Source organism: Aphelocoma coerulescens, chromosome 1 (genome assembly GCF_041296385.1).
Source record: "Aphelocoma coerulescens isolate FSJ_1873_10779 chromosome 1, UR_Acoe_1.0, whole genome shotgun sequence".
Lineage (NCBI taxonomy): Eukaryota > Metazoa > Chordata > Aves > Passeriformes > Corvidae > Aphelocoma > Aphelocoma coerulescens.
Window position 1 is genome coordinate 3410150 of NC_091013.1, and position 10787 is coordinate 3420936.

Genomic DNA, 10787 nt, shown 5'->3' on the forward strand with positions numbered 1-10787 from the left:
AGCACCGAAGGTTATTGCTGGGCTTGCTGCAGGCAGCAGGCCCATGGGAAACATCCAAGCCACAACAAAAGGTCTGCAAAGAGAAAAATTAGAAATGCAAGTTTGCAAAGCCCACGCTTTGTAAGCCACAGTGAAACAGCTGAATCTGCTGTGGGTGAAGATGTAAAGGCCAGAAACAAATATTTCTGCATGGCCATGACTTCACCAGCAGGAGCCATAAAAGGTTTAAACAGATTTCCCAGAGAAGCTGTGGCTGTCCCTGGATCCCTGGAAGTGTCCAAAGCCAGGCTGGACGGGGCTCTGAGCAGCCTGGGATAGTGGAAGGTGTTCCTGGGCTTTAAGGCCCCTTCCAACCCAAACCATTCCATGATTCTATGATAAACATCAAGAAGCAGCTCTCCTCTTCAGGAATATTAATTACTTAAACCTAGACCAGGACAGTGATCCTCCCCTCGCTTGCTCTGGACTGATATTTTGCCCATCCAGTTTCAGCAAGGTTTTTTCTTTCTTTCTCACTCACAAGATGAATCTCAGGTCAGCACGAACACTGTCAGATACCTTCAAATCCCCCAGCTTCTGACTGCTCTTTTTTAGAGCTAACACAATGGTTTTTGCATGAAAAACCAAGCTGCTTTCCTCAGCTCCTGCTGAAGGTGAGGAGGTTTTTCTTAGCCCAAAAGTCACCATGTAAATGGCCAGGTTTCCAGCTGTCACCCCTGTAACAGAGCTGGCAAACATGTGCTGCCTCTCAGCTGCCACAGCTCAAAGTCCAGCTTATTATTTAATATATAATCTTGAATGGATGAGTCATAAACCTGCCTGCTTTTCTGTTACGGGAATAGCAACTTTTAGGGAAGGAGTAAAAAACTTCCCAGCCTCCTGCAGCAGGGCTGGATGGAGCCCTTCACATTTTAAACCCTGAAATCCCACGTGAGATGGGTCGAGGGCACTGTGCAACTCACATCATCTCACTCCCTTCAAAGAGAAGGGAGAAGAAAATGAAAATATCTCAGACCTGCTCTAACACTCATGTTTCTCAATGCACCTGCTCAACTTCTGCAGCCTTGGGGTTCCTCTCCCTTCTTTATCTGCAATATCAGCTTTAAAAGTCACAGGAACTTTTTCTCCCCTTAAAATTCCCCTTTGTTTAAATTGTCCCTCCCACACAAGGTGGCTGTAAACAGGTGGTAAAATTTTGTGGGCACAGCAAAATTACCTGTTTGCTGCACAGCCATTGTCAGTGACTTTCCACAGGATTCCCATGAAATCCAGCCTGTGTTGGCTGTGTGGAAGGAGGGACAGACCCTGTCTGGGCAGGGCACTGGGACACAGGGTGGGCACAAGCAGTGATGGGTGACAACCCATGCCAAAGGGCAATGGGGAGAGCAGTGGGAGGACTCCTGCATGGCCCTGGGGTGGGAAGAGGGTGTTGTGGCTGCCCTGTGCATGGCACTGCTCCTCAGGATGGTGAGAGGGGGCCTGGGAAAGACCTGGCTCTGCCCACTGGCCTGGGCAAAACCTGGCTTTGCCCACTGGCCTTTCTGCCCTGGTCAGGGGTCGCTGCCTCTGTCTTTCAAGCAGGGATGGGGGGGAAGTGTATCTGGAAAGCCCAGCTGGGACAGCCAAGGAGATGGAAAAATCCTGATTCCCCTGCTGGGACAACTTGGAGCTGGGTCAGGATGCTCCCAAAGACAAAGCAGAAAGAAGCAAATGAAGAGTTAAGTGAAACTAAACTGAAGATGAACAAAAATAGTCCTACACGTCTGATGCACCATAAATCCTGTTCTTCAGTGAAATGTGAGTACTTTGCACGTCTGAACCATCTGTTAAGACCTTTCCCCAGTCAGATCTGGAGGCCAGGCTTGCTCACACAGCGTCCATCACGATAAAACTCCTCGACATCTGGGTCACTGGGGCTCGAGCCTGAAGCTTGGGCATGAGGAAGGAGCCCAAAAGCACATCCCCACGCTCTGCAGGGTGCAGGCAACCACTGACCCAAGTCACAGCAGCACCCACACAGTGACCTGACTCCCTGACACCTAATTGAGGGCCAAGCTGTAATTTAGACAAAGCTGGTGATATTCTATCATGTCCAGCAAGCTGAAGGGGTTGAACCCATGAGCTCACACTTGGCGTCATCTAACTGAGCTGACAGCACCAAATGGATGAACTCCTGGTGCCCTGTGCTTCAGCTATGGCACAGAAAGCTGGAGAAATAACACAGCAGGGTGGGGGTCAGCCTCTTCTCACAGGCACCCATGACAGAACAAGAAGAAATGGCCTAAAGCTGCACCAGGGGAGGCTCAGGTTGGATATCAGGAGGAATTTCTCCATGGAAAGGGTGGTCAGGCCTTGGAAAGAGCTGCCCAGGGAGGTTGGGAGACCCCATCCCTGCCCAGGAAGGCCTGGATGAGGCACTCAGTGCCCTGGTTTAGTTGACAAGGTGGGGATTCATCAGGGGTTGGACTAAATAATCTTGAAGGTCTTTTCCAGTTTTAACCATTCAATGATTGTGTTTCCTGGACAAAAAAGGTGTTGCTGTGACCAGGTAGGATAATCCTGCTCATGGGTCTATTTCTGCCAGATGTTCCCATTCATATTCTCCAGTTCAGTGCATCTCCTCCAAGCCAGCACAAAATGAATTCCCACATTTCCCCCACGCCGCTCCTACACGCACGCTCCATTCCACGCTTCCCATGGGGCGTTTCCCACTGGATCTGCTCTGGTGTAAAGGCAACGGATGGTTGCCAAAAAATATTATATCCAAGACAAACAAACAGAATAGCCCCAGCAGCATGGCTGGAGTTGGTGTGCTGCAACGGCAGCACAATGTGGTTCGCTGACCGCTCCATCCCTCCCTGTCATTACTGGTAAATTATTCAATCTGTTAGCAAGGAAAATGCTTTAAACATGCAATCATCCATTGTTTATCTCGTGTTCTAAAAGTCTGTGTGGCCCTGCCAGATATGTCCTAAATTCTTTCGTTTTATCTGCTCAGCCGTACACAGACGCCAACGTAAATAAGTACCAGGTACACACACACACCTACGAGTAATGTCATGGACTCAATCCTCTTCTGATGTTTCTCTTTCGTTTCCAAGGAAAGAGAAGGGGGAAAAACACTGTTCCACCTCCACTGTGCTCACACAATCCCATCACCACCAGCTTTCCCTGCTCCAATTCCAGCGGGGATTTTCCTGAGCAATGTGGGGCTGGGATGTTTTTTAGCACAGATTTACCGAGTGACCTTAGTGACTGAATGGCATCAAGGCTTCAAGGGGTGAGTTCCCAACTGGGAAGGTTTTCAAGGGAATTATCTGTATAACTGCATCACTAAACTGGAAAATAAGAGGTGTGGATATCTTGGAGCTGAACATGTGTGGCAACATTGCTGGAGATGGAGATTCTTGGCTGGGAATAAAACCAGTTTTTTGCTGGTTACTCAGAAGGCCAGAGCAGGTGGCACTGGACCTTCTGTGCCCAGGCTGGTTCTCCCCCTCCCTGCCTGCTTTGAGCTGCCCAAGAGTGATGTCTCCTTGAGCAGCAGGAATTGCTTTCCCCTGGGAGCAGCTCCCAAACACTCCAGCACTTGGAATCATTGCCCTGCTTGCAGAGGTTAATGGGACGGGCTGATTTCCAAGTGGGAAGCTTTGCCCAGAAGTGGGTTAGCAGAAGGGTGGGGAGGAGACAGGCCCTTGCAAAAACAAAAATTCACTTACCCAGCAGTTGTAACTGGGCAAGGCCGCTCGCAGTGTGACAGAGGTAAAGCCCAGCGTGGCAGATATTATTTAATATGGGGAAGTGGATCAGGTCACTCAGGGAGGAGCTGCTGCCCTGGCATGGGGCTGGTGGGAATCCTGCAGGGAGGGGTGTCCAGTTCAGGACAGGGCTTTATAGCAAGGAGCAGGACTGTCCCCCAAACAGGAACATGAAATCATGGAATGGTTTGGGTGGGTTGGAAGGGACCTTAAAGATCATCCAGTGCCACCCCCTGCCATGGCAGGGACACCTCCCACTGTCCCAGGCTGCTCCAAGCCCCAATGTCCAGCCCGGCCTTGGGCACTGCCAGGGATCCAGGGGCAGCCCCAGCTGCTCTGGGCACCCTGTGCCAGGGCCTGCCCACCCTCCCAGGGAACAATTCCTGCCCAATCTCCCATCCAGCCCTGCCCTCTGGCACTGGGAAGCCATTCCCTGGCTCCTGGCCCTCCAGCCCTTGGCAATTGTCTCTCTCCAGCTTTCCTGCAGCTCCTTCAGGCCCTGCAAGGCCACCCTGAGCTCACCCCAAAGCTTCTCCTCTCCAGGCTGAACAATCCCAGCTCTGGCAGCCTTTCCTCCCAGCAGAGCTGCTCCATCCCTCTGCTCATCCTGGAGCCTCCTCTGGCCTCTCTCCAGCAGCTCCACGTCCTCCCTGTGCTGGGCCCCAGGGCTGGGGCAGCTCTGCAGGTGAGCTCTCACCTGGGCACAGGGGCACAGGGACACCATCCCAATCCCTTTCCTGCTGGTCACAGTGTGGGATCAGCCCAGGACACAGCTGGCTTCTGATCCCAGCACACACAGCCATGTCCAGCTCTCACCCACCAGCACTCCAAGTCCATCTTTTTTTGCATTGGAAAATGCCAGGGCTCAACTTTGATTTATGCCTGGTGTGAATAAAGTCACCTCATCTACTACCATCCCATACTTTAAAGTGTTTCCCCACCTCAAGACACCTTCCCACAACCCCTTTTTATTCCTTCTCTTTCAAGTGCATCAGAACATACAGGATGGGGAAGCACTGCCATGACCTCTCTGCAGGTCACTCACACCAACAGAAAGGAAAAAAAACCCACCATTCCTGGAAAACAAGGACTGAAAGTTCTCTTCCAACATGAACTAGCTGCAGCTCCCAGTAAACATAAAATGAAACACAGAGTGCCTTTCTCTCCTTTGACAAACACTGTTGCACATGTCTGCTCAGATCTATTTCAGGCATCAGCGCTTGTTCGAGGCAAATCTCAGCTCTGTGTGGGTGTGGCAGGGATGATTCAGCAGAGGAACATGCATGGCTGGAAACATTCCAAGAGAAAACAGAAATTTTGTGGACCACTCGCTGGCCAGATGACAGAAATCTCCCTTTTTGTCCTCACAAGGTGGTTCTGCTGTAAGCAGCTGCTCCTCCCAGCAGAGCAGGGGGTCAGTCCTGCAGTCTGGCTTAAATAAAAAGTGCCACACGACCTGAAAAGACTGATGTCTGTGTGGTGTTTTACTTTCATGGGACAGCACTGAGTTTTTCCACAGCTAAAAACAGGGATCACAGCACTCTGGGGCCAGATCTGTAATGTTTCCTCAGGTGTATCCATATATTTACATAAAGAATATTTAATAGAAGTAGGGAAACATACTTATGTAATGCCTTTTGTACCAGGAAACCAATCTATGAGTTTGATCAATCAGTTAGATTTTTACAGTTTGATGATTAAACCAAATTAACTCCCACTGTTACACGCAGTTCTTGCATGAGACGTATCACACACACCCAAATATATACAAATATTTACTGCTGAGAAGAGCTGACCTCTATTAATGCACAAAGATTCTGTTCAGATTTAAATGTCATATTGTAAAAAAAAAAAAAAAAAGTCATGGGAAAACACACTGCAAATAGCCATTATGTCCATGAAAACATCCCATTATCCAAAATGGAGTTGTGTTTAAAAGTGTCTTGTTTATTTAAAGCTCGAGTCCTAGAAATAAATTCCACATTTCTCATTCTCTTCACATAAATACTCAATTACTTAACTTGTTTATGGCACTGGAATGAATACTGGAGTGTTCTGTTGTTTTTAGAAAATAAAAATAATTTTTTTAAAAAGTGTTGCAATGACAACCAAAGATTTAGTAGCCATTTTATTTGCTTGAGTTGACCTCATAGGATGTGATCTTGGAGAAAGACAGGCTTTTAGCAGGGCAGTGATTTAATACACTGAATTCATTGCAAGATAAATAAGCAGGAGTCACACTATTTTCAAATCACTCTATTTGTGCCTATGTGAGGTCTCCACAAGGAGTAAAATTACATGGATCAAGAGGCATGCAGCTGACTTGTCACGGGGCACTGTGGGAGAAGCTCTCTCCCCCAGCTCCATCCTCATTAGCTGGGAAGGGCTGACGCTTGCAGTTTTTGGATGGAGTTGCAAAAGAGAGTTGCTTTTGCCATTAATGTCACAGGGTCCAGATGTGAGGAGATGAGAAGCAGACTCCTCACCACACTGCAGCTCTGGCAGAGGCTTCCAGCTGACAAAGAGCCTGAAAGCACAGGGTGATGTTTCCAGCATTTCAGGTCTCACACATCAGGAATTCCACCAAAGTGCTCTGAGGATCTTCTGGTAACTGGCAGGGAAGTTATTCCTGTGTTTTCCACCAGATCCTTTTCTGCAGGACTTTGTCAGGGTTAGAAAAGTGATTCTCCCTGGCTTAGATACTGATGTGCTGTAGCTATTTACCTTCCATAACAAAGATCAGAGAACCCTAGGATCCCTGAGGTTGGAAAAGCCCGCCCAGCCAGGCCCAGCTGTGCCCGATGCCCACCTTGTCCCCAGCCCAGAGCACTGAGTGCCACCTCCAGCCCTTCCTGGGACACCTCCAGGGATGGGCACTCCAAACCTCCCTGGGCAGCTCTTTCCAAGGCCTGGGCACCCTTTCCACGGGGAAATTCCTGCTGCTGTCCACCCTGAGCCTCCCCTGGCCCAGCCTGAGGCCATTCCCTCTCCTCCTGTCCCTGTTCCCTGGCAGCAGAGCCCGACCCCACCTTGCTACAACCTCCTTTCAGGTAGTTTTAGAGAGTGAGAAGGTCCCTCCTGAGCCTCCTTTGCTCCAGGCTCAGCCCCTTTCCCAGCTCCCTCAGCCTCTCCTTGTATGTCCTACTCTCCAAAGATCTAAGTAGATCCAGCACCTTCCCTCGGGGAATCACAGAACTGAGGAATACACCTGTGCCAATCTGGACTCTGGAGCAGAGCATTCCCAAAAGCACTGAGGCATTTGAAACCCGTCTTATGGCTTATGCCTGAATGTGATGCCAACATCTCTGGGAAAACATGTCTACTGTGAAATCGTGATGTTTTTCCAAATTGATTTAAAAACACAAGATGGGCAAAATCAAATTAAAAAAAAAAAATTAAAACAACTTCTTCTCAGCCTCACATTCAGGAAGGGAAGTTGCCACCTTAAGACATCAGCAGCAGCCCTAAAAATGCGTGCAGAGGACGGGACAGCAGAAGAGCCATCGCTGGCCATGTCCCCAGCTGCTGGAGGAAGCAGCCAGTGAGCACAAACCCTCTCCAGTCAGCCCTTCCCCTCACTTAAAATTCCAGAATAATGAACACTTCGCGCAGAAGGGAAAATTTTCAACTCTGACTCACAGGATTATTGCTTTTTGTTTATAAGACACACCCACTAATTTTACATTGGATGCACGACGGATCCATCCTGAACCACGGGCACGTGACAAGTGCTGGGAGCGCTGGTGTTGCACAGAGCACAACAGGATTAATCCATCCTGCGTTTCCTTGGAGTCTCCTTGGAGCTCAGGGACAGACCTTAGCATGCCATTAGGCTGCTCCTCACAGCTGGAGAGAAAGCAGCAGCACGTGGAACATGAAACACAGGAAAGTTTAAGTTTTCCAGCAGCTCCAATGCAGAAACTGCAAGCAGGTGCTTCCCTCATCCCCAACATGTCTTGCTTGGATCAGTGGGAGCAGCCAGCAGGCCTAAGGCTCCACAAACTGCAGCAATAAATCCCAGCTGACATTTTGCACCTGGTTTTCCATGCAGCAGGATCACAGAGGATGCTGCAAGCTGACTCAAAACCAGAGGAATTGCATAACACGCAGCCCCATGCGATGGGGATGGCTCCCTCCTGGATCCACGCTGGTCCAAATCCTCCTTCCAACACTCTGGAAGAAGAAAAGGACCCTTGAGTGGGTGTGAAGGTTTGTGCTGCCAGAGTGAAAATGAGAATCAGGCCTGACAGCTTTTAAACAGCACACAGCAGTGCACAACCAGAGGGGAAGGCTGTCCAACTGAAACACCAGGGATTTAGGGAACCAGAAATTGGGGAGCAACAAAACAACTGGTGGGACTGAGGTGAGGACTGATGCTAGCAGATCTGCCAGCTCCAAAAAGAAGCAGTAATAATGAAAAAAACATGACCCACAGCTCAAATCTTGAGGTTTCTAGACCATAATCCTGACCAGTTCATTTGGTTTATTAACTCTGCAGGCCTATTCTGGTCACCAGTTTGAGCTTTTCCCCCAAAATTTGATATCTACAACCAGGCTTTGTTGGGACCAGAGGCTCCTGGGCATCAGTCACCTGCCTGAGGTCCCAACACACAAGCCATGGCTCCCAGGGTGACCAGGAGCACTGGGTCCTGGGCTATAGGATTCTTGTGGGAAGCCACTCCCGCTTTCCAGCCCCACTTCCCATGTTCCCACCTGCAATCAGAGGGCAGAATGCCACCTAATGAGCTGTTCTTCCTCCTCCTTTTCCTCCTGCTCTTCCTCCCCACAGCCCCCCGAGCCTCCCAACCCTGCCCTGCTGCAGGGGGACCCACAGCAACTATCCTGTCTCCTCATTTCTATTACAGCTCTGGCAGCAACTCCCAAATTTTCCTGCTCACTTCCAGACTTCCATCAGTGCAGGAGTCACTGCTGCTTGCATGGGAGCTGCTCCTGGCTCCATAATGCCCATTTGGGATCAGCTTGCCCAGTGTCCGTGTCACAGAGCAGGGCACCTCACAGATCCAGGACACAGGCCAAGGAAGCAGGCACAGCAGAGCAATGGGGGCCCTTGAAAGTGGCATCCCTGCTGATCCCATTTCCATAGGAGGGTTTTGGCAGGCAGAAACAAGACTATGGAAGGGACAAGAGCTGCCTTGTGAGGCCCCATCTGATGTAACCACTGCATTCTTGATATGGATTCTTGGTGCTAATCACGGTCTGGCTGTAGTTGGAATGGAGGTTTGCCCACTCTCCCCAAAACCAAATTCCTGCAGGCATTTCAGGAATCTCCCTATTTTTCTTTTTTCTTTTTTTTTTTTTTTTCCCCAAACCAGACATAAAGAGAACAGGTCTCTCTGTATTTTATTTCTGGAAGTTGGAGACATTATTGAAGCCATCCTTCACAAGGAAGAGGCAAGCTCAGCCAAATTATGGAATTCCTCCTCTCCTGAGAGGCCTGAGTATAACAAAGATGCAAAAAATGCCTCACTGAATATGTCTGAAAATAACAAGCATTTCTAACCAGTCATTCACCCTTGTCCATGATGTGGCATCGTAAAGGAGCAAATAATGGCGCACCAGGGGAGTAAAAACACCTCTGAGCAGCATTTAACAGAGTCTTATTCCTAGGAAATATGCTGGACAAGCAGGGAAAAGAGGCAGTGTGGAAGATGCTTGGAAACCCAAACACAGCCAAGGCAACAGATCCAGGCTCAGCTGACCCTGCTCGTGTTGTTGTAAAATAGGAATAACACCTTGCACAGGTAATTAAAGCACTTAAACCCTCATCTGCATTCCACACAATGCAGCCAGGGAATAAACATAATTACCTCCTTGTCTGGAGCTGCTGCCCGGGTTAACCTCCCACCAGCCCAGCAGCCACCTGCCCAGTTAAAATGATTAATATTTAATTTGAAAACCTTAAATCCACTGCTAAATCCAGTGTTTAGCAACTCCCCAGTGGATCCTCTGCGTGCCCAGTTTTGTTGTGGAGGACCAGCAAAGCATCCCACACCCCAAACATCCAAACAATCGAGTTTATGAGAGCATGTAGGACACAAGAGAAGGGGGAATGGCTTCAAACTGACAGAGAGCAGGGTGAAATTGGATATTAGGAAAAAAATGTTTACTTTGAGCATGGGCAGGCCCTGGCACAGGGTGCCCAGAGCAGCTGGGGCTGCCCCTGGATCCCTGGCAGTGCCCAAGGCCAGGCTGGACATTGGGGCTTGGAGCAGCCTGGCACAGTGGGAGGTGTCCCTGCCCATGGCAGGGGGGTGGAACAAGATGATCCTTTAAGGTCCCTTCCAACCCAAACCATTCTGGGATTCTATGAAAAAAGGGGTCAATCCAAGGGCAAAGCAAGCAAAAAAATTAGAAAAGATGGATATAAGAGAAAGCTTCCTGGGAGGAAACCAACCTATACCTTCTGTTGACTAAGGAAAAAGTGAGTTTTCCAACTTGCTTGGGATAATTCTCTAACTGTTCCTCACTCCAGCCAGGACTGATGTACAACAAGAGCCCAGCTGGCAGTGGTTGGGACAGGGCAAAGCGATGGGAACTTTCCATCCTGACTTTCTTGTGCTGATGCAAGTCAGTGCAAGACCACTGGAGCTGGTGGAGGTTGTGTCTATTTATATCACTGGAGGATCTGGCTGATGAATCACCCCCTTGCTGTGGCTGGAAAATACTGCCTCACCGGGAAAATCCCGCTGCCACTGACACGAAACCTCAATGGTGAGGGAAAGAGCTCCCTTCCAGCCCAGAGCAAATTCACTTCAAATTAGGCGGGGCTCTGTTCCCTCAACAATGAGAACTCGCTCCAGCCCCTCCGTGGCTGCTCAGCTCAATTGAGGCTGTCAAAACATTTCTTATGGGGTCTTTCCTACCGGTGTTTCTTTTGTCTCTGCCTCTCCTTCATGCAGGCTCTTATCTGCCTGCACATGTTCTGCCTCACGAGAGAAGGACCATAACAAACCCTGATTTATGGCCCACTTGGAGAACGCGATGATGTCCCGGGCTCCGTTTGAATTC

At 49.4% G+C, this 10787-nt stretch overlaps 1 long non-coding RNA gene across 1 annotated transcript; it reads left to right on the plus strand.

The window, feature by feature from the left end:
- The first annotated feature begins 1424 nt into the window (after positions 1 to 1424).
- On the plus strand, positions 1425 to 5206 carry LOC138117669 (uncharacterized). The gene is made up of 3 exons (XR_011154769.1): positions 1425 to 1467; positions 1582 to 1797; positions 4958 to 5206. It is a non-coding gene; the product is annotated as an uncharacterized lncRNA (long non-coding RNA).
- Positions 5207 to 10787: the final 5581 nt, after the last annotated feature.